Genomic DNA, 25,521 nt, shown 5'->3' on the forward strand with positions numbered 1-25,521 from the left:
AAGCGACCCAGGAGGGACTTGAACCCACAATCCCCAGCTCCGGAGGCTGATGCCTTATCCATTAGGCCACTGGGCCTCAGCTTTTCACTGGTGGAATTTGAGAACATTTTGTCAGCAACACCACCAAAAGACAAGGTGAGATTTAGGATTCAATGGTAACAAAATAGGGGAAACCTTTAAAACAATCATAACAGTACCTTGGTGATAGATTTTAATAAGGTTGACAATTGGGCTCCTTGCAAGGTAGTAGATCTAGAACATGAAGATCAAGGAGTCCATGGACTGATATAGGGACTCTATGTAATGCAATTTAGTAGTAAATGAAACCAACAATAGAAGGCAACTCAAGATTACTCATTATCCACTCTGCTGTCCATATATATATATTAAATCACAGTTTTCACAAATTTGATGAAGTTGACTACCTGGGTGTCAGGGACTCATAGTTTTCAAAGTCTCAAGGCCGTAGACAGTTCTTTCATTGGTTGTCTTTGTGGTCTTGGAGTAAAAGTAATTCAGGCTATTTTTGGAGGGTTAAAAAGTTTCAGGTGTTTTCCTAGGTGCCAGATCTGTTTTTGCTTAATATAACTTCCATTGTTGTGAAACAGTGAAGGAATGATCTCACCATTGGAGTCAGTCCTCTCTTGAGGAGTAGGATATGGACTTCAGTTAACGACCTCACTGATAACTGCTGATGCTGGTGCCTGTAGAAATGGTAAAATGTGAAGCACGAGCAGTAGCAAGTGTCTCTACCTTCCAGAACCACTGTTACCAATCTAATGTCTCTTTTCCTGATAAGGGTGTTTTTTAAAATTTGTGAAGAATATTACATCATAGATTAGGTTTTGAACGTTTCTAACATCCCTTAAAATAACCTTCAGGGTGGTAAAATAGTGAAGGTGCAATAGAACTTTCCTAGGATGGGATTAGTCTGAAATAAGGATTTTTGATTAATTTCAATTTTGAGGATAAATATTGGACATGAATTAAATCCAACTTCCCACACATGACTACTGTTAAATGGAGAGAAATTAAAAATATATGTTTCATGGTTATCTTTGTTTAATGTATATTTCATATGTGGAGCTTGAAATAGTAATATCAGACAGCCATTTCATCTTGTCAAACCCACAGTTTTCTCTGTCCTTTGTGAAAGGTTTATATATTATGGAAATGTTATGATTTTGGCTGATTCCTATCAAGCCAAATTGACTGAAGGAGTACCATGTATTAAAATTATCCAAGACAAACTGTAAGCAAGATTTTCAAAGACATGGAGGGAACATAAAGACTTGAACCCACAATCCCCAGCTCCGGAGGCTGATGCCTTATCCATTAGGCCACTGGGCCTCAGCTTTTCACTGGTAGAAATTGAGAACATTTTGTCAGCAACACCACCAAAAGACAAGGTAAGATTTAGGATTCAATGGTAACAAAATAGGGGAAACTTTTAAAACAATCATAACAGTACCTTGGTGATAAATTTTAATAAGGTTGACAATTGGGCTCCTTGCAAGGTAGTAGATCTAGAACATGAAGATCAAGGAGTCCATGGACTGATATAGGGACTCTATGTAATGCAATTTAGTAGTAAATGAAACCAACAATAGAAGGCAACTCAAGATTACTCATTATCCACTCTGCTGTCCATATATATATATTAAATCACAGTTTTCACAAATTTGATGAAGTTGACTATCTGGGTGTCAGGGACTCATAGTTTTCAAAGTCTCAAGGCCGTAGACAGTTCTTTCATTGGTTGTCTTTTTGGTCTTGGAGTAAAAGTAATTCAGGATATTTTTGGAGGGTTAAAAAGTTTCAGGTGTTTTCCTAGGTGCCAGATCTGTTTTTGCTTAATATAACTTCCATTGTTGTGAAACAGTGAAGGAATGATCTCACTATTGGAGTCAGTCCTCTCTTGAGGAGTAGGATATGGACTTCAGTTAACGACCTCACTGATAACTGCTGATGCTGGTGCCTGTAGAAATGGTAAAATGTGAAGCACGAGCAGTAGCAAGTGTCGCTACCTTCCAGAACCACTGTTACCAATCTAATGTCTCTTTTCCTGATAAGGGTGTTTTTTAAAATTTGTGAAGAATATTACATCATAGATTAGGTTTTGAACGTTTCTAACGTCCCTTAAAATAACCTTCAGGGTGGTAAAATAGTGAAGGTGCAATAGAACTTTCCTAGGATGGGATTAGTCTGAAATAAGGATTTTTGATTCATTTCAATTTTGAGGATAAATATTGGACATGAATTAAATCCAACTTCCCACACATGACTACTGTTAAATGGAGAGAAATTTAAAATATATGTTTCATGGTTATCTTTGTTTAATGTATATTTCATATGTGGAGCTTGAAATAGTAATATCAGACAGCCATTTCATCTTGTCAAACCCACAGTTTCCTCTGTCCTTTGTGAAAGGTTCATATATTATGGAAATGTTATGATTTTGGCTGATTCCTATCAAGCCAAATTGACTGAAGGAGTACCATGTATTAAAATTATCCAAGACAAACTGTAAGCAAGATTTTCAAAGACATGGAGGGAACATAAAGACAAGCGACCCAGGTGGGACTTGAACCCACAATCCCCAGCTCCGGAGGCTGATGCCTTATCCATTAGGCCACTGGGCCTCAGCTTTTCACTGGTGGAATTTGAGAACATTTTGTCAGCAACACCACCAAAAGACAAGGTGAGATTTAGGATTCAATGGTAACAAAATAGGGGAAACCTTTAAAACAATCATAACAGTACCTTGGTGATAGATTTTAATAAGGTTGACAATTGGGCTCCTTGCAAGGTAGTAGATCTAGAACATGAAGATCAAGGAGTCCATGGACTGATATAGGGACTCTATGTAATGCAATTTAGTAGTAAATGAAACCAACAATAGAAGGCAACTCAAGATTACTCATTATCCACTCTGCTGTCCATATATATATATTAAATCACAGATTTCACAAATTTGATGAAGTTGACTATCTGGGTGTCAGGAACTCATAGTTTTCAAAGTCTCAAGGCCATAGACAGTTCTTTCATTGGTTGTCTTTTTGGTCTTGGAGTAAAAGTAATTCAGGATATTTTTGGAGGGTTAAAAAGTTTCAGGTGTTTTCCTAGGTGCCAGATCTGTTTTTGCTTAATATAACTTCCATTGTTGTGAAACAGTGAAGGAATGATCTCACTATTGGAGTCAGTCCTCTCTTGAGGAGTAGGATATGGACTTCAGTTAACAACCTCACTGATAACTGCTGATGCTGGTTCCTGTAGAAATGGTAAAATGTGAAGCACGAGCATTAGAAAGTGTTGCTACCTTCCAGGACCACTGTTTCCAATCTAATGTCTCTTTTCCTGATAAGGGTGTTTTTTAAAATTTGTGAAGAGTATTACATCATAGATTAGGTTTTGAACGTTTCTAACATCCCTTAAAATAACCTTCAGGGTGGTAAAATAGTGAAGGTGCAATAGAACTTTCCTAGGATGGGATTAGTCTGAAATAAGGATTTTTGATTAATTTCAATTTTGAGGATAAATATTGGACATGAATTAAATCCAACTTCCCACACATGACTACTGTTAAATGGAGAGAAATTAAAAATATATGTTTAATGGTTATCTTTGTTTAATGTATATTTCATATGTGGAGCTTGAAATAGTAATATCAGACAGCCATTTCATCTTGTCAAACCCACAGTTTTCTCTGTCCTTTGTGAAAGTTTCATATATTATGGAAATGTTATGATTTTGGCTGATTACTATCAAGGCAAATTGACTGAAGGAGTACCATGTATTAAAATTATCCAAGACAAACTGTAAGCAAGATTTTCAAAGACATGGAGGGAAATTAAAGACAAGCGACCCAGGAGGGACTTGAACCCACAATCCCCAGCTCCGGAGGCTGATGCCTTATCCATTAGGCCACTGGGCCTCAGCTTTTAACTGGTAGAAATTGAGAACATTTTGTCAGCAACACCACCGAAAGACAAGGTAAGATTTAGGATTCAATGGTAACAAAATAGGGGAAACCTTTAAAACAATCATAACAGTACCTTGGTGATAGATTTTAATAAGGTTGACAATTGGGCTCCTTGCAAGGTAGTAGATCTAGAACATGAAGATCAAGGAGTCCATGGACTGATATAGGGACTCTATGTAATGCAATTTAGTAGTAAATGAAACCAACAATAGAAGGCAACTCAAGATTACTCATTATCCACTCTGCTGTCCATATATATATATTAAATCACAGTTTTCACAAATTTGATGAAGTTGACTACCTGGGTGTCAGGGACTCATAGTTTTCAAAGTCTCAAGGCCGTAGACAGTTCTTTCATTGGTTGTCTTTGTGGTCTTGGAGTAAAAGTAATTCAGGCTATTTTTGGAGGGTTATAAAGTTTCAGGTGTTTTCCTAGGTGCCAGATCTGTTTTTGCTTAATATAACTTCCATTGTTGTGAAACAGTGAAGGAATGATCTCACCATTGGAGTCAGTCCTCTCTTGAGGAGTAGGATATGGACTTCAGTTAACGACCTCACTGATAACTGCTGATGCTGGTGCCTGTAGAAATGGTAAAATGTGAAGCACGAGCAGTAGCAAGTGTCTCTACCTTCCAGAACCACTGTTACCAATCTAATGTCTCTTTTCCTGATAAGGGTGTTTTTTAAAATTTGTGAAGAATATTACATCATAGATTAGGTTTTGAACGTTTCTAACATCCCTTAAAATAACCTTCAGGGTGGTAAAATAGTGAAGGTGCAATAGAACTTTCCTAGGATGGGATTAGTCTGAAATAAGGATTTTTGATTAATTTCAATTTTGAGGATAAATATTGGACATGAATTAAATCCAACTTCCCACACATGACTACTGTTAAATGGAGAGAAATTAAAAATATATGTTTCATGGTTATCTTTGTTTAATGTATATTTCATATGTGGAGCTTGAAATAGTAATATCAGACAGCCATTTCATCTTGTCAAACCCACAGTTTTCTCTGTCCTTTGTGAAAGGTTTATATATTATGGAAATGTTATGATTTTGGCTGATTCCTATCAAGCCAAATTGACTGAAGGAGTACCATGTATTAAAATTATCCAAGACAAACTGTAAGCAAGATTTTCAAAGACATGGAGGGAACATAAAGACTTGAACCCACAATCCCCAGCTCCGGAGGCTGATGCCTTATCCATTAGGCCACTGGGCCTCAGCTTTTCACTGGTAGAAATTGAGAACATTTTGTCAGCAACACCACCAAAAGACAAGGTAAGATTTAGGATTCAATGGTAACAAAATAGGGGAAACTTTTAAAACAATCATAACAGTACCTTGGTGATAAATTTTAATAAGGTTGACAATTGGGCTCCTTGCAAGGTAGTAGATCTAGAACATGAAGATCAAGGAGTCCATGGACTGATATAGGGACTCTATGTAATGCAATTTAGTAGTAAATGAAACCAACAATAGAAGGCAACTCAAGATTACTCATTATCCACTCTGCTGTCCATATATATATATTAAATCACAGTTTTCACAAATTTGATGAAGTTGACTATCTGGGTGTCAGGGACTCATAGTTTTCAAAGTCTCAAGGCCATAGACAGTTCTTTCATTGGTTGTCTTTGTGGTCTTGGAGTAAAAGTAATTCAGGCTATGTTTGGAGGGTTAAAAAGTTTCAGGTGTTTTCCTAGGTGCCAGATCTGTTTTTGCTTAATATAACTTCCATTGTTGTGAAACAGTGAAGGAATGATCTCACTATTGGAGTCAGTCCTCTCTTGAGGAGTAGGATATGGACTTCAGTTAACAACCTCACTGATAACTGCTGATGCTGGTGCCTGTAGAAATGGTAAAATGTGATGCACGAGCATTAGAAAGTGTTGCTACCTTCCAGGACCACTGTTTCCAATCTAATGTCTCTTTTCCTGATAAGGGTGTTTTTTAAAATTTGTGAAGAGTATTACATCATAGATTAGGTTTTGAACGTTTCTAACATCCCTTAAAATAACCTTCAGGGTGGTAAAATAGTGAAGGTGCATTAGAACTTTCCTAGGATGGGATTAGTCTGAAATAAGGATTTTTGATTCATTTCAATTTTGAGGATAAATATTGGACATGAATTAAATCCAACTTCCCACACATGACTACTGTTAAATGGAGAGAAATTAAAAATATATGTTTAATGGTTATCTTTGTTTAATGTATATTTCATATGTGGAGCTTGAAATAGTAATATCAGACAGCCATTTCATCTTGTCAAACCCACAGTTTTCTCTGTCCTTTGTGAAAGTTTCATATATTATGGAAATGTTATGATTTTGGCTGATTACTATCAAGGCAAATTGACTGAAGGAGTACCATGTATTAAAATTATCCAAGACAAACTGTAAGCAAGATTTTCAAAGACATGGAGGGAAATTAAAGACAAGCGACCCAGGAGGGACTTGAACCCACAATCCCCAGCTCCAGAGGCTGATGCCTTATCCATTAGGCCACTGGGCCTCAGCTTTTCACTGGTAGAAATTGAGAACATTTTGTCAGCAACACCACCAAAAGACAAGGTAAGATTTAGGATTCAATGGTAACAAAATGGGGGAAACTTTTAAAACAATCATAACAGTACCTTGGTGATAGATTTTAATAAGGTTGACAATTGGGCTCCTTGCAAGGTAGTAGATCTAGAACATGAAGATCAAGGAGTCCATGGACTGATATAGGGACTCTATGTAATGCAATTTAGTAGTAAATGAAACCAACAATAGAAGGCAACTCAAGATTACTCATTATCCACTCTGCTGTCCATATATATATTAAATCACAGTTTTCACAAATTTGATGAAGTTGACTATCTGGGTGTCAGGGACTCATAGTTTTCAAAGTCTCAAGGCCGTAGACAGTTCTTTCATTGGTTGTCTTTGTGGTCTTGGAGTAAAAGTAATTCAGGCTATTTTTGGAGGGTTAAAAAGTTTCAGGTGTTTTCCTAGGTGCCAGATCTGTTTTTGCTTAATATAACTTCCATTGTTGTGAAACAGTGAAGGAATGATCTCACCATTGGAGTCAGTCCTCTCTTGAGGAGTAGGATATGGACTTCAGTTAACGACCTCACTGATAACTGCTGATGCTGGTGCCTGTAGAAATGGTAAAATGTGAAGCACGAGCAGTAGCAAGTGTCTCTACCTTCCAGAACCACTGTTACCAATCTAATGTCTCTTTTCCTGATAAGGGTGTTTTTTAAAATTTGTGAAGAATATTACATCATAGATTAGGTTTTGAACGTTTCTAACATCCCTTAAAATAACCTTCAGGGTGGTAAAATAGTGAAGGTGCAATAGAACTTTCCTAGGATGGGATTAGTCTGAAATAAGGATTTTTGATTAATTTCAATTTTGAGGATAAATATTGGACATGAATTAAATCCAACTTCCCACACATGACTACTGTTAAATGGAGAGAAATTAAAAATATATGTTTCATGGTTATCTTTGTTTAATGTATATTTCATATGTGGAGCTTGAAATAGTAATATCAGACAGCCATTTCATCTTGTCAAACCCACAGTTTTCTCTGTCCTTTGTGAAAGGTTCATATATTATGGAAATGTTATGATTTTGGCTGATTCCTATCAAGCCAAATTGACTGAAGGAGTACCATGTATTAAAATTATCCAAGCCAGATTTTCAAAGACATGGAGGGAACATAAAGACAAGCGACCCAGGTGGGACTTGAACCCACAATCCCCAGCTCCGGAGGCTGAAGCCTTATCCATTAGGCCATTAGGCCACTGGGCCTCAGCTTTTAACTGGTGGAAATTGAGAACATTTTGTCAGCAACACCACCGAAAGACAAGGTAAGACTTAGGATTCAATGGTAACAAAATAGGGGAAACCTTTAAAACAATCATAACAGTACCTTGGTGATAGATTTCAATAAGGTTGACAATTGGGCTCCTTGCAAGGTAGTAGATCTAGAACATGAAGATCAAGGAGTCCATGGACTGATATAGGGACTCTATGTAATGCAATTTAGTAGTAAATGAAACCAACAATAGAAGGCAACTCAAGATTACTCATTATCCACTCTGCTGTCCATATATATATATTAAATCACAGTTTTCACAAATTTGATGAAGTTGACTACCTGGGTGTCAGGGACTCATAGTTTTCAAAGTCTCAAGGCCGTAGACAGTTCTTTCATTGGTTGTCTTTGTGGTCTTGGAGTAAAAGTAATTCAGGCTATTTTTGGAGGGTTATAAAGTTTCAGGTGTTTTCCTAGGTGCCAGATCTGTTTTTGCTTAATATAACTTCCATTGTTGTGAAACAGTGAAGGAATGATCTCACCATTGGAGTCAGTCCTCTCTTGAGGAGTAGGATATGGACTTCAGTTAACGACCTCACTGATAACTGCTGATGCTGGTGCCTGTAGAAATGGTAAAATGTGAAGCACGAGCAGTAGCAAGTGTCTCTACCTTCCAGAACCACTGTTACCAATCTAATGTCTCTTTTCCTGATAAGGGTGTTTTTTAAAATTTGTGAAGAATATTACATCATAGATTAGGTTTTGAACGTTTCTAACATCCCTTAAAATAACCTTCAGGGTGGTAAAATAGTGAAGGTGCAATAGAACTTTCCTAGGATGGGATTAGTCTGAAATAAGGATTTTTGATTAATTTCAATTTTGAGGATAAATATTGGACATGAATTAAATCCAACTTCCCACACATGACTACTGTTAAATGGAGAGAAATTAAAAATATATGTTTCATGGTTATCTTTGTTTAATGTATATTTCATATGTGGAGCTTGAAATAGTAATATCAGACAGCCATTTCATCTTGTCAAGACAAGGTAAGATTTAGGATTCAATGGTAACAAAATGGGGGAAACTTTTAAAACAATCATAACAGTACCTTGGTGATAGATTTTAATAAGGTTGACAATTGGGCTCCTTGCAAGGTAGTAGATCTAGAACATGAAGATCAAGGAGTCCATGGACTGATATAGGGACTCTATGTAATGCAATTTAGTAGTAAATGAAACCAACAATAGAAGGCAACTCAAGATTACTCATTATCCACTCTGCTGTCCATATATATATTAAATCACAGTTTTCACAAATTTGATGAAGTTGACTATCTGGGTGTCAGGGACTCATAGTTTTCAAAGTCTCAAGGCCGTAGACAGTTCTTTCATTGGTTGTCTTTGTGGTCTTGGAGTAAAAGTAATTCAGGCTATTTTTGGAGGGTTAAAAAGTTTCAGGTGTTTTCCTAGGTGCCAGATCTGTTTTTGCTTAATATAACTTCCATTGTTGTGAAACAGTGAAGGAATGATCTCACCATTGGAGTCAGTCCTCTCTTGAGGAGTAGGATATGGACTTCAGTTAACGACCTCACTGATAACTGCTGATGCTGGTGCCTGTAGAAATGGTAAAATGTGAAGCACGAGCAGTAGCAAGTGTCTCTACCTTCCAGAACCACTGTTACCAATCTAATGTCTCTTTTCCTGATAAGGGTGTTTTTTAAAATTTGTGAAGAATATTACATCATAGATTAGGTTTTGAACGTTTCTAACATCCCTTAAAATAACCTTCAGGGTGGTAAAATAGTGAAGGTGCAATAGAACTTTCCTAGGATGGGATTAGTCTGAAATAAGGATTTTTGATTAATTTCAATTTTGAGGATAAATATTGGACATGAATTAAATCCAACTTCCCACACATGACTACTGTTAAATGGAGAGAAATTAAAAATATATGTTTCATGGTTATCTTTGTTTAATGTATATTTCATATGTGGAGCTTGAAATAGTAATATCAGACAGCCATTTCATCTTGTCAAACCCACAGTTTTCTCTGTCCTTTGTGAAAGGTTCATATATTATGGAAATGTTATGATTTTGGCTGATTCCTATCAAGCCAAATTGACTGAAGGAGTACCATGTATTAAAATTATCCAAGCCAGATTTTCAAAGACATGGAGGGAACATAAAGACAAGCGACCCAGGTGGGACTTGAACCCACAATCCCCAGCTCCGGAGGCTGAAGCCTTATCCATTAGGCCATTAGGCCACTGGGCCTCAGCTTTTCACTGGTGGAAATTGAGAACATTTTGTCAGCAACACCACCAAAAGACAAGGTAAGACTTAGGATTCAATGGTAACAAAATAGGGGAAACCTTTAAAACAATCATAACAGTACCTTGGTGATAGATTTCAATAAGGTTGACAATTGGGCTCCTTGCAAGGTAGTAGATCTAGAACATGAAGATCAAGGAGTCCATGGACTGATATAGGGACTCTATGTAATGCAATTTAGTAGTAAATGAAACCAACAATAGAAGGCAACTCAAGATTACTCATTATCCACTCTGCTGTCCATATATATATATTAAATCACAGTTTTCACAAATTTGATGAAGTTGACTATCTGGGTGTCAGGGACTCATAGTTTTCAAAGTCTCAAGGCCATAGACAGTTCTTTCATTGGTTGTCTTTTTGGTCTTGGAGTAAAAGTAATTCAGGCTATTTTTGGAGGGTTAAAAAGTTTCAGGTGTTTTCCTAGGTGCCAGATCTGTTTTTGCTTAATATAACTTCCATTGTTGTGAAACAGTGAAGGAATGATCTCACTATTGGAGTCAGTCCTCTCTTGAGGAGTAGGATATGGACTTCAGTTAACGACCTCACTGATAACTGCTGATGCTGGTGCCTGTAGAAATGGTAAAATGCTGGTGCCTGTAGAAATGGTAAAATGTGAAGCACGAGCAGTAGCAAGTGTCGCTACCTTCCAGAACCACTGTTACCAATCTAATGTCTCTTTTCCTGATAAGGGTGTTTTTTAAAATTTGTGAAGAATATTACATCATAGATTAGGTTTTGAACGTTTCTAACATCCCTTAAAATAACCTTCAGGGTGGTAAAATAGTGAAGGTGCGATAGAACTTTCCTAGGATGGGATTAGTCTGAAATAAGGATTTTTGATTAATTTCAATTTTGAGGATAAATATTGGACATGAATTAAATCCAACTTCCCACACATGACTACTGTTAAATGGAGAGAAATTAAAAATATATGTTTCATGGTTATCTTTGTTTAATGTATATTTCATATGTGGAGCTTGAAATAGTAATATCAGACAGCCATTTCATCTTGTCAAACCCACAGTTTTCTCTGTCCTTTGTGAAAGGTTCATATATTATGGAAATGTTATGATTTTGGCTGATTCCTATCAAGCCAAATTGACTGAAGGAGTACCATGTATTAAAATTATCCAAGACAAACTGTAAGCAAGATTTTCAAAGACATGGAGGGAACATAAAAACAAGCGACCCAGGTGGGACTTGAACCCACAATCCCCAGCTCAGGAGGCTGATGCCTTATCCATTAGGCCACTGGGCCTCAGCTTTTCACTGGTAGAAATTGAGAACATTTTGTCAGCAACACCACCAAAAGACAAGGTAAGATTTAGGATTCAATGGTAACAAAATAGGGGAAACCTTTAAAACAATCATACCAGTACCTTGGTGATAGATATTAATAAGGTTGACAATTGGGCTCCTTGCAAGGTAGTAGATCTAGAACATGAAGATCAAGGAGTCCATGGACTGATATAGGGACTCTATGTAATGCAATTTAGTAGTAACTGAAACCAACAATAGAAGGCAACTCAAGATTACTCATTATCCACTCTGCTGTCCATATATATATATTAAATCACAGTTTTCACAAATTTGATGAAGTTGACTATCTGGGTGTCAGGGACTCATAGTTTTCAAAGTCTCAAGGCCATAGACAGTTCTTTCATTGGTTGTCTTTTTGGTCTTGGAGTAAAAGTAATTCAGGCTATGTTTGGAGGGTTAAAAAGTTTCAGGTGTTTTCCTAGGTGCCAGATCTGTTTTTGCTTAATATAACTTCCATTGTTGTGAAACAGTGAAGGAATGATCTCACTATTGGAGTCAGTCCTCTCTTGAGGAGTAGGATATGGACTTCAGTTAATGACCTCACTGATAACTGCTGATGCTGGTGCCTGTAGAAATGGTAAAATGTGAAGCACGAGCATTAGAAAGTGTTGCTACCTTCCAGGACCACTGTTACCAATCTAATGTCTCTTTTCCTGATAAGGGTGTTTTTTAAAATTTGTGAAGAATATTACATCATAGATTAGGTTTTGAACGTTTCTAACATCCCTTAAAATAACCTTCAGGGTGGTAAAATAGTGAAGGTGCGATAGAACTTTCCTAGGATGGGATTAGTCTGAAATAAGGATTTTTGATTAATTTCAATTTTGAGGATAAATATTGGACATGAATTAAATCCAACTTCCCACACATGACTACTGTTAAATGGAGAGAAATTTAAAATATATGTTTCATGGTTATCTTTGTTTAATGTATATTTCATATGTGGAGCTTGAAATAGTAATATCAGACAGCCATTTCATCTAGTCAAACCCACAGTTTTCTCTGTCCTTTGTGAAAGGTTCATATATTATGGAAATGTTATGATTTTGGCTGATTCCTATCAAGCCAAATTGACTGAAGGAGTACCATGTATTAAAATTATCCAAGACAAACTGTAAGCAAGATTTTCAAAGACATGGAGGGAACATAAAGACAAGCGACCCAGGTGGGACTTGAATCCACAATCCCCAGCTCCAGAGGCTGATGCCTTATCCATTAGGCCACTGGGCCTCAGCTTTTCACTGGTGCAAATTGAGAACATTTTGTCAGCAACACCACCAAAAGACAAGGTAAGATTTAGGATTCAATGGTAACAAAATAGGGGAAACCTTTAAAACAATCATAACAGTACCTTGGTGATAGATTTCAATAAGGTTGACAATTGGGCTCCTTGCAAGGTAGTAGATCTAGAACATGAAGATCAAGGAGTCCATGGACTGATATAGGGACTCTATGTAATGCAATTTAGTAGTAAATGAAACCAACAATAGAAGGCAACTCAAGATTACTCATTATCCACTCTGCTGTCCATATATATATATTAAATCACAGTTTTCACAAATTTGATGAAGTTGACTATCTGGGTGTCAGGGACTCATAGTTTTCAAAGTCTCAAGGCCATAGACAGTTCTTTCATTGGTTGTCTTTTTGGTCTTGGAGTAAAAGTAATTCAGGCTATTTTTGGAGGGTTAAAAAGTTTCAGGTGTTTTCCTAGGTGCCAGATCTGTTTTTGCTTAATATAACTTCCATTGTTGTGAAACAGTGAAGGAATGATCTCACTATTGGAGTCAGTCCTCTCTTGAGGAGTAGGATATGGACTTCAGTTAACGACCTCACTGATAACTGCTGATGCTGGTGCCTGTAGAAATGGTAAAATGCTGGTGCCTGTAGAAATGGTAAAATGTGAAGCACGAGCAGTAGCAAGTGTCGCTACCTTCCAGAACCACTGTTACCAATCTAATGTCTCTTTTCCTGATAAGGGTGTTTTTTAAAATTTGTGAAGAATATTACATCATAGATTAGGTTTTGAACGTTTCTAACATCCCTTAAAATAACCTTCAGGGTGGTAAAATAGTGAAGGTGCGATAGAACTTTCCTAGGATGGGATTAGTCTGAAATAAGGATTTTTGATTAATTTCAATTTTGAGGATAAATATTGGACATGAATTAAATCCAACTTCCCACACATGACTACTGTTAAATGGAGAGAAATTTAAAATATATGTTTCATGGTTATCTTTGTTTAATGTATATTTCATATGTGGAGCTTGAAATAGTAATATCAGACAGCCATTTCATCTTGTCAAACCCACAGTTTTCTCTGTCCTTTGTGAAAGGTTCATATATTATGGAAATGTTATGATTTTGGCTGATTCCTATCAAGCCAAATTGACTGAAGGAGTACCATGTATTAAAATTATCCAAGACAAACTGTAAGCAAGATTTTCAAAGACATGGAGGGAACATAAAAACAAGCGACCCAGGTGGGACTTGAACCCACAATCCCCAGCTCAGGAGGCTGATGCCTTATCCATTAGGCCACTGGGCCTCAGCTTTTCACTGGTAGAAATTGAGAACATTTTGTCAGCAACACCACCAAAAGACAAGGTAAGATTTAGGATTCAATGGTAACAAAATAGGGGAAACCTTTAAAACAATCATACCAGTACCTTGGTGATAGATATTAATAAGGTTGACAATTGGGCTCCTTGCAAGGTAGTAGATCTAGAACATGAAGATCAAGGAGTCCATGGACTGATATAGGGACTCTATGTAATGCAATTTAGTAGTAACTGAAACCAACAATAGAAGGCAACTCAAGATTACTCATTATCCACTCTGCTGTCCATATATATATATTAAATCACAGTTTTCACAAATTTGATGAAGTTGACTATCTGGGTGTCAGGGACTCATAGTTTTCAAAGTCTCAAGGCCATAGACAGTTCTTTCATTGGTTGTCTTTTTGGTCTTGGAGTAAAAGTAATTCAGGCTATGTTTGGAGGGTTAAAAAGTTTCAGGTGTTTTCCTAGGTGCCAGATCTGTTTTTGCTTAATATAACTTCCATTGTTGTGAAACAGTGAAGGAATGATCTCACTATTGGAGTCAGTCCTCTCTTGAGGAGTAGGATATGGACTTCAGTTAATGACCTCACTGATAACTGCTGATGCTGGTGCCTGTAGAAATGGTAAAATGTGAAGCACGAGCATTAGAAAGTGTTGCTACCTTCCAGGACCACTGTTACCAATCTAATGTCTCTTTTCCTGATAAGGGTGTTTTTTAAAATTTGTGAAGAATATTACATCATAGATTAGGTTTTGAACGTTTCTAACATCCCTTAAAATAACCTTCAGGGTGGTAAAATAGTGAAGGTGCGATAGAACTTTCCTAGGATGGGATTAGTCTGAAATAAGGATTTTTGATTAATTTCAATTTTGAGGATAAATATTGGACATGAATTAAATCCAACTTCCCACACATGACTACTGTTAAATGGAGAGAAATTTAAAATATATGTTTCATGGTTATCTTTGTTTAATGTATATTTCATATGTGGAGCTTGAAATAGTAATATCAGACAGCCATTTCATCTAGTCAAACCCACAGTTTTCTCTGTCCTTTGTGAAAGGTTCATATATTATGGAAATGTTATGATTTTGGCTGATTCCTATCAAGCCAAATTGACTGAAGGAGTACCATGTATTAAAATTATCCAAGACAAACTGTAAGCAAGATTTTCAAAGACATGGAGGGAACATAAAGACAAGCGACCCAGGTGGGACTTGAATCCACAATCCCCAGCTCCAGAGGCTGATGCCTTATCCATTAGGCCACTGGGCCTCAGCTTTTCACTGGTGCAAATTGAGAACATTTTGTCAGCAACACCACCAAAAGACAAGGTAAGATTTAGGATTCAATGGTAACAAAATAGGGGAAACCTTTAAAACAATCATAACAGTACCTTGGTGATAGATTTCAATAAGGTTGACAATTGGGCTCCTTGCAAGGTAGTAGATCTAGAACATGAAGATCAAGGAGTCCATGGACTGATATAGGGACTCTATGTAATGCAATTTAGTAGTAAATGAAACCAACAATAGAAGGCAACTCAAGATTACTCATTATCCACTCTGCTGTCCATATATATATATTAAATCACAGTTTTCACAAATTTGATGAAGTTGACTATCTGGGTGTCAGGGACTCATAGTTTTCAAAGTCTCAAGGCCATAGACAGTTCTTTCATTGGTTGTCTTTTTGGTCTTGGAGTAAAAGTAATTCAGGCTATTTTTGGAGGGTTAAAAAGTTTCAGGTGTTTTCCTAGGTGCCAGATCTGTTTTTGCTTAATATAACTTCCATTGTTGTGAAACAGTGAAGGAATGATCTCACTATTGGAGTCAGTCCTCTCTTGAGGAGTAGGATATGGACTTCAGTTAACGACCTCACTGATAACTGCTGATGCTGGTGCCTGTAGAAATGGTAAAATGCTGGTGCCTGTAGAAATGGTAAAATGTGAAGCACGAGCAGTAGCAAGTGTCGCTACCTTCCAGAACCACTGTTACCAATCTAATGTCTCTTTTCCTGATAAGGGTGTTTTTTAAAATTTGTGAAGAATATTACATCATAGATTAGGTTTTGAACGTTTCTAACATCCCTTAAAATAACCTTCAGGGTGGTAAAATAGTGAAGGTGCGATAGAACTTTCCTAGGATGGGATTAGTCTGAAATAAGGATTTTTGATTAATTTCAATTTTGAGGATAAATATTGGACATGAATTAAATCCAACTTCCCACACATGACTACTGTTAAATGGAGAGAAATTAAAAATATATGTTTCATGGTTATCTTTGTTTAATGTATATTTCATATGTGGAGCTTGAAATAGTAATATCAGACAGCCATTTCATCTTGTCAAACCCACAGTTTTCTCTGTCCTTTGTGAAAGGTTCATATATTATGGAAATGTTATGATTTTGGCTGATTCCTATCAAGCCAAATTGACTGAAGGAGTACCATGTATTAAAATTATCCAAGACAAACTGTAAGCAAGATTTTCAAAGACATGGAGGGAACATAAAAACAAGCGACCCAGGTGGGACTTGAACCCACAATCCCCAGCTCAGGAGGCTGATGCCTTATCCATTAGGCCACTGGGCCTCAGCTTTTCACTGGTAGAAATTGAGAACATTTTGTCAGCAACACCACCAAAAGACAAGGTAAGATTTAGGATTCAATGGTAACAAAATAGGGGAAACCTTTAAAACAATCATACCAGTACCTTGGTGATAGATATTAATAAGGTTGACAATTGGGCTCCTTGCAAGGTAGTAGATCTAGAACATGAAGATCAAGGAGTCCATGGACTGATATAGGGACTCTATGTAATGCAATTTAGTAGTAACTGAAACCAACAATAGAAGGCAACTCAAGATTACTCATTATCCACTCTGCTGTCCATATATATATATTAAATCACAGTTTTCACAAATTTGATGAAGTTGACTATCTGGGTGTCAGGGACTCATAGTTTTCAAAGTCTCAAGGCCATAGACAGTTCTTTCATTGGTTGTCTTTTTGGTCTTGGAGTAAAAGTAATTCAGGCTATGTTTGGAGGGTTAAAAAGTTTCAGGTGTTTTCCTAGGTGCCAGATCTGTTTTTGCTTAATATAACTTCCATTGTTGTGAAACAGTGAAGGAATGATCTCACTATTGGAGTCAGTCCTCTCTTGAGGAGTAGGATATGGACTTCAGTTAATGACCTCACTGATAACTGCTGATGCTGGTGCCTGTAGAAATGGTAAAATGTGAAGCACGAGCATTAGAAAGTGTTGCTACCTTCCAGGACCACTGTTACCAATCTAATGTCTCTTTTCCTGATAAGGGTGTTTTTTAAAATTTGTGAAGAATATTACATCATAGATTAGGTTTTGAACGTTTCTAACATCCCTTAAAATAACCTTCAGGGTGGTAAAATAGTGAAGGTGCGATAGAACTTTCCTAGGATGGGATTAGTCTGAAATAAGGATTTTTGATTAATTTCAATTTTGAGGATAAATATTGGACATGAATTAAATCCAACTTCCCACACATGACTACTGTTAAATGGAGAGAAATTTAAAATATATGTTTCATGGTTATCTTTGTTTAATGTATATTTCATATGTGGAGCTTGAAATAGTAATATCAGACAGCCATTTCATCTAGTCAAACCCACAGTTTTCTCTGTCCTTTGTGAAAGGTTCATATATTATGGAAATGTTATGATTTTGGCTGATTCCTATCAAGCCAAATTGACTGAAGGAGTACCATGTATTAAAATTATCCAAGACAAACTGTAAGCAAGATTTTCAAAGACATGGAGGGAACATAAAGACAAGCGACCCAGGTGGGACTTGAATCCACAATCCCCAGCTCCAGAGGCTGATGCCTTATCCATTAGGCCACTGGGCCTCAGCTTTTCACTGGTGCAAATTGAGAACATTTTGTCAGCAACACCACCAAAAGACAAGGTAAGATTTAGGATTCAATGGTAACAAAATAGGGGAAACCTTTAAAACAATCATAACAGTACCTTGGTGATAGATTTTAATAAGGTTGACAATTGGGCTCCTTGCAAGGTAGTAGATCTAGAACATGAAGATCAAGGAGTCCATGGACTGATATAGGGACTCAATGTAATGCAATTTAGTAGTAAATGAAACCAACAATAGAAGGCAACTCAAGATTACTCATTATCCACTCTGCTGTCCATATATATATATATTAAATCACAGTTTTCACAAATTTGATGAAGTTGACTATCTGGGTGTCAGGGACTCATAGTTTTCAAAGTCTCAAGGCCATAGACAGTTCTTTCATTGGTTGTCTTTGTGGTCTTGGAATAAAAGTAATTCAGGCTATTTTTGGAGGGTTAAAAAGTTTCAGGTGTTTTCCTAGGTGCCAGATCTGTTTTTGCTTAATATAACTTCCATTGTTGTGAAACAGTGAAGGAATGATCTCACTATTGGAGTCAGTCCTCTCTTGAGGAGTAGGATATGGACTTCAGTTAACGACCTCACTGATAACTGCTGATGCTGGTGCCTGTAGAAATGGTAAAATGCTGGTGCCTGTAGAAATGGTAAAATGTGAAGCACGAGCAGTAGCAAGTGTCGCTACCTTCCAGAACCACTGTTACCAATCTAATGTCTCTTTTCCTGATAAGGGTGTTTTTTAAAATTTGTGAAGAATATTACATCATAGATTAGGTTTTGAACGTTTCTAACATCCCTTAAAATAACCTTCAGGGTGGTAAAATAGTGAAGGTGCGATAGAACTTTCCTAGGATGGGATTAGTCTGAAATAAGGATTTTTGATTAATTTCAATTTTGAGGATAAATATTGGACATGAATTAAATCCAACTTCCCACACATGACTACTGTTAAATGGAGAGAAATTAAAAATATATGTTTCATGGTTATCTTTGTTTAATGTATATTTCATATGTGGAGCTTGAAATAGTAATATCAGACAGCCATTTCATCTTGTCAAACCCACAGTTTTCTCTGTCCTTTGTGAAAGGTTCATATATTATGGAAATGTTATGATTTTGGCTGATTCCTATCAAGCCAAATTGACTGAAGGAGTACCATGTATTAAAATTATCCAAGACAAACTGTAAGCAAGATTTTCAAAGACATGGAGGGAACATAAAAACAAGCGACCCAGGTGGGACTTGAACCCACAATCCCCAGCTCAGGAGGCTGATGCCTTATCCATTAGGCCACTGGGCCTCAGCTTTTCACTGGTAGAAATTGAGAACATTTTGTCAGCAACACCACCAAAAGACAAGGTAAGATTTAGGATTCAATGGTAACAAAATAGGGGAAACCTTTAAAACAATCATACCAGTACCTTGGTGATAGATATTAATAAGGTTGACAATTGGGCTCCTTGCAAGGTAGTAGATCTAGAACATGAAGATCAAGGAGTCCATGGACTGATATAGGGACTCTATGTAATGCAATTTAGTAGTAACTGAAACCAACAATAGAAGGCAACTCAAGATTACTCATTATCCACTCTGCTGTCCATATATATATATTAAATCACAGTTTTCACAAATTTGATGAAGTTGACTATCTGGGTGTCAGGGACTCATAGTTTTCAAAGTCTCAAGGCCATAGACAGTTCTTTCATTGGTTGTCTTTTTGGTCTTGGAGTAAAAGTAATTCAGGCTATGTTTGGAGGGTTAAAAAGTTTCAGGTGTTTTCCTAGGTGCCAGATCTGTTTTTGCTTAATATAACTTCCATTGTTGTGAAACAGTGAAGGAATGATCTCACTATTGGAGTCAGTCCTCTCTTGAGGAGTAGGATATGGACTTCAGTTAATGACCTCACTGATAACTGCTGATGCTGGTGCCTGTAGAAATGGTAAAATGTGAAGCACGAGCATTAGAAAGTGTTGCTACCTTCCAGGACCACTGTTACCAATCTAATGTCTCTTTTCCTGATAAGGGTGTTTTTTAAAATTTGTGAAGAATATTACATCATAGATTAGGTTTTGAACGTTTCTAACATCCCTTAAAATAACCTTCAGGGTGGTAAAATAGTGAAGGTGCGATAGAACTTTCCTAGGATGGGATTAGTCTGAAATAAGGATTTTTGATTAATTTCAATTTTGAGGATAAATATTGGACATGAATTAAATCCAACTTCCCACACATGACTACTGTTAAATGGAGAGAAATTTAAAATATATGTTTCATGGTTATCTTTGTTTAATGTATATTTCATATGTGGAGCTTGAAATAGTAATATCAGACAGCCATTTCATCTAGTCAAACCCACAGTTTTCTCTGTCCTTTGTGAAAGGTTCATATATTATGGAAATGTTATGATTTTGGCTGATTCCTATCAAGCCAAATTGACTGAAGGAGTACCATGTATTAAAATTATCCAAGACAAACTGTAAGCAAGATTTTCAAAGACATGGAGGGAACATAAAGACAAGCGACCCAGGTGGGACTTGAATCCACAATCCCCAGCTCCAGAGGCTGATGCCTTATCCATTAGGCCACTGGGCCTCAGCTTTTCACTGGTGCAAATTGAGAACATTTTGTCAGCAACACCACCAAAAGACAAGGTAAGATTTAGGATTCAATGGTAACAAAATAGGGGAAACCTTTAAAACAATCATAACAGTACCTTGGTGATAGATTTTAATAAGGTTGACAATTGGGCTCCTTGCAAGGTAGTAGATCTAGAACATGAAGATCAAGGAGTCCATGGACTGATATAGGGACTCAATGTAATGCAATTTAGTAGTAAATGAAACCAACAATAGAAGGCAACTCAAGATTACTCATTATCCACTCTGCTGTCCATATATATATATATTAAATCACAGTTTTCACAAATTTGATGAAGTTGACTATCTGGGTGTCAGGGACTCATAGTTTTCAAAGTCTCAAGGCCATAGACAGTTCTTTCATTGGTTGTCTTTGTGGTCTTGGAATAAAAGTAATTCAGGCTATTTTTGGAGGGTTAAAAAGTTTCAGGTGTTTTCCTAGGTGCCAGATCTGTTTTTGCTTAATATAACTTCCATTGTTGTGAAACAGTGAAGGAATGATCTCACTATTGGAGTCAGTCCTCTCTTGAGGAGTAGGATATGGACTTCAGTTAACGACCTCACTGATAACTGCTGATGCTGGTGCCTGTAGAAATGGTAAAATGTGAAGCACGAGGAGTAGCAAGTATCGCTACCTTCCAGAACCACTGTTACCAATCTTATTTCTCTTTTCCTGATAAGGGTGTTTTTTAAAATTTGTGAAGAATATTACATCATAGATTAGGTTTTGAACGTTTCTAACGTCCCTTAAACTAACCTTCAGGGTGGTAAAATAGTGAAGGTGCAATAGAACTTTCCTAGGATGGGATTAGTCTGAAATAAGGATTTTTGATTAATTTCAATTTTGAGGATAAATATTGGACATGAATTAAATCCAACTTCCCACACATGACTACTGTTAAATGGAGAGAAATTAAAAATATATGTTTCATGGTTATCTTTGTTTAATGTATAATTCATATGTGGAGCTTGAAATAGTAATATCAGACAGCCATTTCATCTTGTCAAATCAACAGTTTTCTCTGTCCCTTGTGAAAGTTTCATATATTATGGAAATGTTATGATTTTGGCTGATTCCTATCAAGCCAAATTGACTGAAGGAGTACCATGTATTAAAATTATCCAAGGCAAACTGTTAGCAAGATTTTCAAAGACATGGAGGGAACATAAAGACAAGCGACCCAGGTGGGACTTGAACCCACAATCCCCAGCTCCGGAGGCTGATGCCTTATCCATTAGGCCACTGGGCCTCAGCTTTTCACTGGTAGAAATTGAGAACATTTTGTCAGCAACACCACCAAAGACAAGGTAAGATTTAGGATTCAATGGTAACAAAATAGGGGAAACCTTTAAAACAATCATAACAGTACCTTGGTGATAGATTTTAATAAGGTTGACAATTGGGCTCCTTGCAAGGTAGTAGATCTAGAACATGAAGATCAAGGAGTCCATGGACTGATATAGGGACTCAATGTAATGCAATTTAGTAGTAAATGAAACCAACAATAGAAGGCAACTCAAGATTACTCATTATCCACTCTGCTGTCCATATATATATATTAAATCACAGTTTTCACAAATTTGATGAAGTTGACAATCTGGGTGTCAGGGACTCATAGTTTTCAAAGTCTCAAGGCCGTAGACAGTTCTTTCATTGGTTGTCTTTTTGGTCTTGGAGTAAAAGTAATTCAGGCTATGTTTGGAGGGTTAAAAAGTTTCAGGTGTTTTCCTAGGTGCCAGATCTGTTTTTGCTTAATATAACTTCCATTGTTGTGAAACAGTGAAGGAATGATCTCACTATTGGAGTCAGTCCTCTCTTGAGGAGTTGGATATGGACTTCAGTTAATGACCTCACTGATAACTGCTGATGCTGGTGCCTGTAGAAATGGTAAAATGTGAAGCACGAGGAGTAGCAAGTATCGCTACCTTCCAGAACCACTGTTACCAATCTTATTTCTCTTTTCCTGATAAGGGTGTTTTTTAAAATTTGTGAAGAATATTACATCATAGATTAGGTTTTGAACGTTTCTAACGTCCCTTAAACTAACCTTCAGGGTGGTAAAATAGTGAAGGTGCAATAGAACTTTCCTAGGATGGGATTAGTCTGAAATAAGGATTTTTGATTCATTTCAATTTTGAGGATAAATATTGGACATGAATTAAATCCAACTTCCCACACATGACTACTGTTAAATGGAGAGAAATTAAAAATATATGTTTCATGGTTATCTTTGTTTAATGTATAATTCATATGTGGAGCTTGAAATAGTAATATCAGACAGCCATTTCATCTTGTCAAATCAACAGTTTTCTCTGTCCCTTGTGAAAGTTTCATATATTATGGAAATGTTATGATTTTGGCTGATTCCTATCAAGCCAAATTGACTGAAGGAGTACCATGTATTAAAATTATCCAAGGCAAACTGTTAGCAAGATTTCCAAAGACATGGAGGGAACATAAAGACAAGCGACCCAGGTGGGACTTGAACCCACAATCCCCAGCTCTGGAGGCTGATGCCTTATCCATTAGGCCACTGGGCCTCAGCTTTTCACTGGTAGAAATTGAGAACATTTTGTCAGCAACACCACCAAAGACAAGGTAAGATTTAGGATTCAATGGTAACAAAATAGGGGAAACCTTTAAAACAATCATAACAGTACCTTGGTGATAGATTTTAATAAGGTTGACAATTGGGCTCCTTGCAAGGTAGTAGATCTAGAACATGAAGATCAAGGAGTCCATGGACTGATATAGGGACTCAATGTAATGCAATTTAGTAGTAAATGAAACCAACAATAGAAGGCAACTCAAGATTACTCATTATCCACTCTGCTGTCCATATATATATATATTAAATCACAGTTTTCACAAATTTGATGAAGTTGACAATCTGGGTGTCAGGGACTCATAGTTTTCAAAGTCTCAAGGCCATAGACAGTTCTTTCATTGGTTGTCTTTTTGGTCTTGGAGTAAAAGTAATTCAGGCTATGTTTGGAGGGTTAAAAAGTTTCAGGTGTTTTCCTAGGTGCCAGATCTGTTTTTGCTTAATATAACTTCCATTGTTGTGAAACAGTGAAGGAATGATCTCACTATTGGAGTCAGTCCTCTCTTGAGGAGTTGGATATGGACTTCAGTTAACGACCTCACTGATAACTGCTGATGCTGGTGCCTGTAGAAATGGTAAAATGTGAAGCACGAGCAGTAGCAAGTGTCGCTACCTTCCAGAACCACTGTTACCAATCTAATGTCTCTTTTCCTGATAAGGGTGTTTTTTAAAATTTGTGAAGAATATTACATCATAGATTAGGTTTTGAACGTTTCTAACGTCCCTTAAAATAACCTTCAGGGTGGTAAAATAGTGAAGGTGCAATAGAACTTTCCTAGGATGGGATTAGTCTGAAATAAGGATTTTTGATTCATTTCAATTTTGAGGATAAATATTGGACATGAATTAAATCCAACTTCCCACACATGACTACTGTTAAATGGAGAGAAATTAAAAATATATGTTTCATGGTTATCTTTGTTTAATGTATATTTCATATGTGGAGCTTGAAATAGTAATATCAGACAGCCATTTCATCTTGTCAAACCCACAGTTTTCTCTGTCCTTTGTGAAAGGTTCATATATTATGGAAATGTTATGATTTTGGCTGATTCCTATCAAGCCAAATTGACTGAAGGAGTACCATGTATTAAAATTATCCAAGACAAACTGTAAGCAAGATTTTCAAAGACATGGAGGGACCATAAAGACAAGCGACCCAGGTGAGACTTTAACCCACAATCCCCAGCTCCGGAGGCTGATGCCTTATCCATTAGGCCACTGGGCCTCAGCTTTTCACTGGTGGAAATTGAGAACATTTTGTCAGCAACACCACCAAAAGACAAGGTAAGATTTAGGATTCAATGGTAACAAAATAGGGGAAACCTTTAAAACAATCATAACAGTACCTTGGTGATAGATTTTAATAAGGTTGACAATTGGGCTCCTTGCAAGGTAGTAGATCTAGAACATGAAGATCAAGGAGTCCATGGACTGATATAGGGACTCAATGTAATGCAATTTAGTAGTAAATGAAACCAACAATAGAAGGCAACTCAAGATTACTCATTATCCACTCTGCTGTCCATATATATATATTAAATCACAGTTTTCACAAATTTGATGAAGTTGACAATCTGGGTGTCAGGGACTCATAGTTTTCAAAGTCTCAAGGCCGTAGACAGTTCTTTCATTGTTTGTCTTTGTGGTCTTGGAGTAAAAGTAATTCAGGCTATGTTTGGAGGGTTAAAAAGTTTCAGGTGTTTTCCTAGGTGCCAGATCTGTTTTTGCTTAATATAACTTCCATTGTTGTGAAACAGTGAAGGAATGATCTCACTATTGGAGTCAGTCCTCTCTTGAGGAGTAGGATATGGACTTCAGTTAATGACCTCACTGATAACTGCTGATGCTGGTGCCTGTAGAAATGGTAAAATGTGAAGCACGAGCATTAGAAAGTGTTGCTACCTTCCAGGACCACTGTTACCAATCTAATGTCTCTTTTCCTGATAAGGGTGTTTTTTAAAATTTGTGAAGAATATTACATCATAGATTAGGTTTTGAACGTTTCTAACATCCCTTAAAATAACCTTCAGGGTGGTAAAATAGTGAAGGTGCGATAGAACTTTCCTAGGATGGGATTAGTCTGAAATAAGGATTTTTGATTAATTTCAATTTTGAGGATAAATATTGGACATGAATTAAATCCAACTTCCCACACATGACTACTGTTAAATGGAGAGAAATTTAAAATATATGTTTCATGGTTATCTTTGTTTAATGTATAATTCATATGTGGAGCTTGAAATAGTAATATCAGACAGCCATTTCATCTTGTCAAATCAACAGTTTTCTCTGTCCCTTGTGAAAGTTTCATATATTATGGAAATGTTATGATTTTGGCTGATTCCTATCAAGCCAAA

The 25,521-nt window shown here is 36.7% G+C and overlaps 16 non-coding genes across 16 annotated transcripts; all 16 read right to left on the minus strand.

Moving 5' to 3' along the window:
- Positions 1-3: 3 nt before the first annotated feature.
- Positions 4-76, minus strand: TRNAR-CCG (transfer RNA arginine (anticodon CCG)). The gene has a single exon. It is a non-coding gene; the product is annotated as a tRNA-Arg (tRNA).
- Positions 77-2,569: 2,493 nt separating this feature from the next.
- Positions 2,570-2,642, minus strand: TRNAR-CCG (transfer RNA arginine (anticodon CCG)). Its single transcript has one exon. It is a non-coding gene; the product is annotated as a tRNA-Arg (tRNA).
- A 1,219-nt stretch (positions 2,643-3,861) lies between these two features.
- TRNAR-CCG (transfer RNA arginine (anticodon CCG)) lies at positions 3,862-3,934 on the minus strand. Its single transcript has one exon. It is a non-coding gene; the product is annotated as a tRNA-Arg (tRNA).
- A 2,493-nt stretch (positions 3,935-6,427) lies between these two features.
- On the minus strand, positions 6,428-6,500 carry TRNAQ-CUG (transfer RNA glutamine (anticodon CUG)). Its single transcript has one exon. It is a non-coding gene; the product is annotated as a tRNA-Gln (tRNA).
- Positions 6,501-7,705: 1,205 nt separating this feature from the next.
- TRNAR-CCG (transfer RNA arginine (anticodon CCG)) lies at positions 7,706-7,786 on the minus strand. The gene has a single exon. It is a non-coding gene; the product is annotated as a tRNA-Arg (tRNA).
- A 2,202-nt stretch (positions 7,787-9,988) lies between these two features.
- Positions 9,989-10,069, minus strand: TRNAR-CCG (transfer RNA arginine (anticodon CCG)). Its single transcript has one exon. It is a non-coding gene; the product is annotated as a tRNA-Arg (tRNA).
- A 1,245-nt stretch (positions 10,070-11,314) lies between these two features.
- TRNAR-CCU (transfer RNA arginine (anticodon CCU)) lies at positions 11,315-11,387 on the minus strand. Its single transcript has one exon. It is a non-coding gene; the product is annotated as a tRNA-Arg (tRNA).
- Positions 11,388-12,606: 1,219 nt separating this feature from the next.
- Positions 12,607-12,679, minus strand: TRNAQ-CUG (transfer RNA glutamine (anticodon CUG)). The gene has a single exon. It is a non-coding gene; the product is annotated as a tRNA-Gln (tRNA).
- A 1,245-nt stretch (positions 12,680-13,924) lies between these two features.
- Positions 13,925-13,997, minus strand: TRNAR-CCU (transfer RNA arginine (anticodon CCU)). The gene has a single exon. It is a non-coding gene; the product is annotated as a tRNA-Arg (tRNA).
- A 1,219-nt stretch (positions 13,998-15,216) lies between these two features.
- Positions 15,217-15,289, minus strand: TRNAQ-CUG (transfer RNA glutamine (anticodon CUG)). Its single transcript has one exon. It is a non-coding gene; the product is annotated as a tRNA-Gln (tRNA).
- A 1,245-nt stretch (positions 15,290-16,534) lies between these two features.
- Positions 16,535-16,607, minus strand: TRNAR-CCU (transfer RNA arginine (anticodon CCU)). Its single transcript has one exon. It is a non-coding gene; the product is annotated as a tRNA-Arg (tRNA).
- A 1,219-nt stretch (positions 16,608-17,826) lies between these two features.
- TRNAQ-CUG (transfer RNA glutamine (anticodon CUG)) lies at positions 17,827-17,899 on the minus strand. The gene has a single exon. It is a non-coding gene; the product is annotated as a tRNA-Gln (tRNA).
- A 1,247-nt stretch (positions 17,900-19,146) lies between these two features.
- Positions 19,147-19,219, minus strand: TRNAR-CCU (transfer RNA arginine (anticodon CCU)). Its single transcript has one exon. It is a non-coding gene; the product is annotated as a tRNA-Arg (tRNA).
- Positions 19,220-20,438: 1,219 nt separating this feature from the next.
- On the minus strand, positions 20,439-20,511 carry TRNAQ-CUG (transfer RNA glutamine (anticodon CUG)). Its single transcript has one exon. It is a non-coding gene; the product is annotated as a tRNA-Gln (tRNA).
- Positions 20,512-21,732: 1,221 nt separating this feature from the next.
- On the minus strand, positions 21,733-21,805 carry TRNAR-CCG (transfer RNA arginine (anticodon CCG)). The gene has a single exon. It is a non-coding gene; the product is annotated as a tRNA-Arg (tRNA).
- Positions 21,806-23,023: 1,218 nt separating this feature from the next.
- On the minus strand, positions 23,024-23,096 carry TRNAW-CCA (transfer RNA tryptophan (anticodon CCA)). The gene has a single exon. It is a non-coding gene; the product is annotated as a tRNA-Trp (tRNA).
- Between the last annotated feature and the right edge of the window lie 2,425 nt (positions 23,097-25,521).

The sequence above is a fragment of the Taudactylus pleione genome, unplaced genomic scaffold, assembly GCF_031769625.1.
Source record: "Taudactylus pleione unplaced genomic scaffold, aTauple2 ptg000905l, whole genome shotgun sequence".
In the NCBI taxonomy this organism is placed as follows: Eukaryota; Metazoa; Chordata; class Amphibia; order Anura; family Myobatrachidae; genus Taudactylus; species Taudactylus pleione.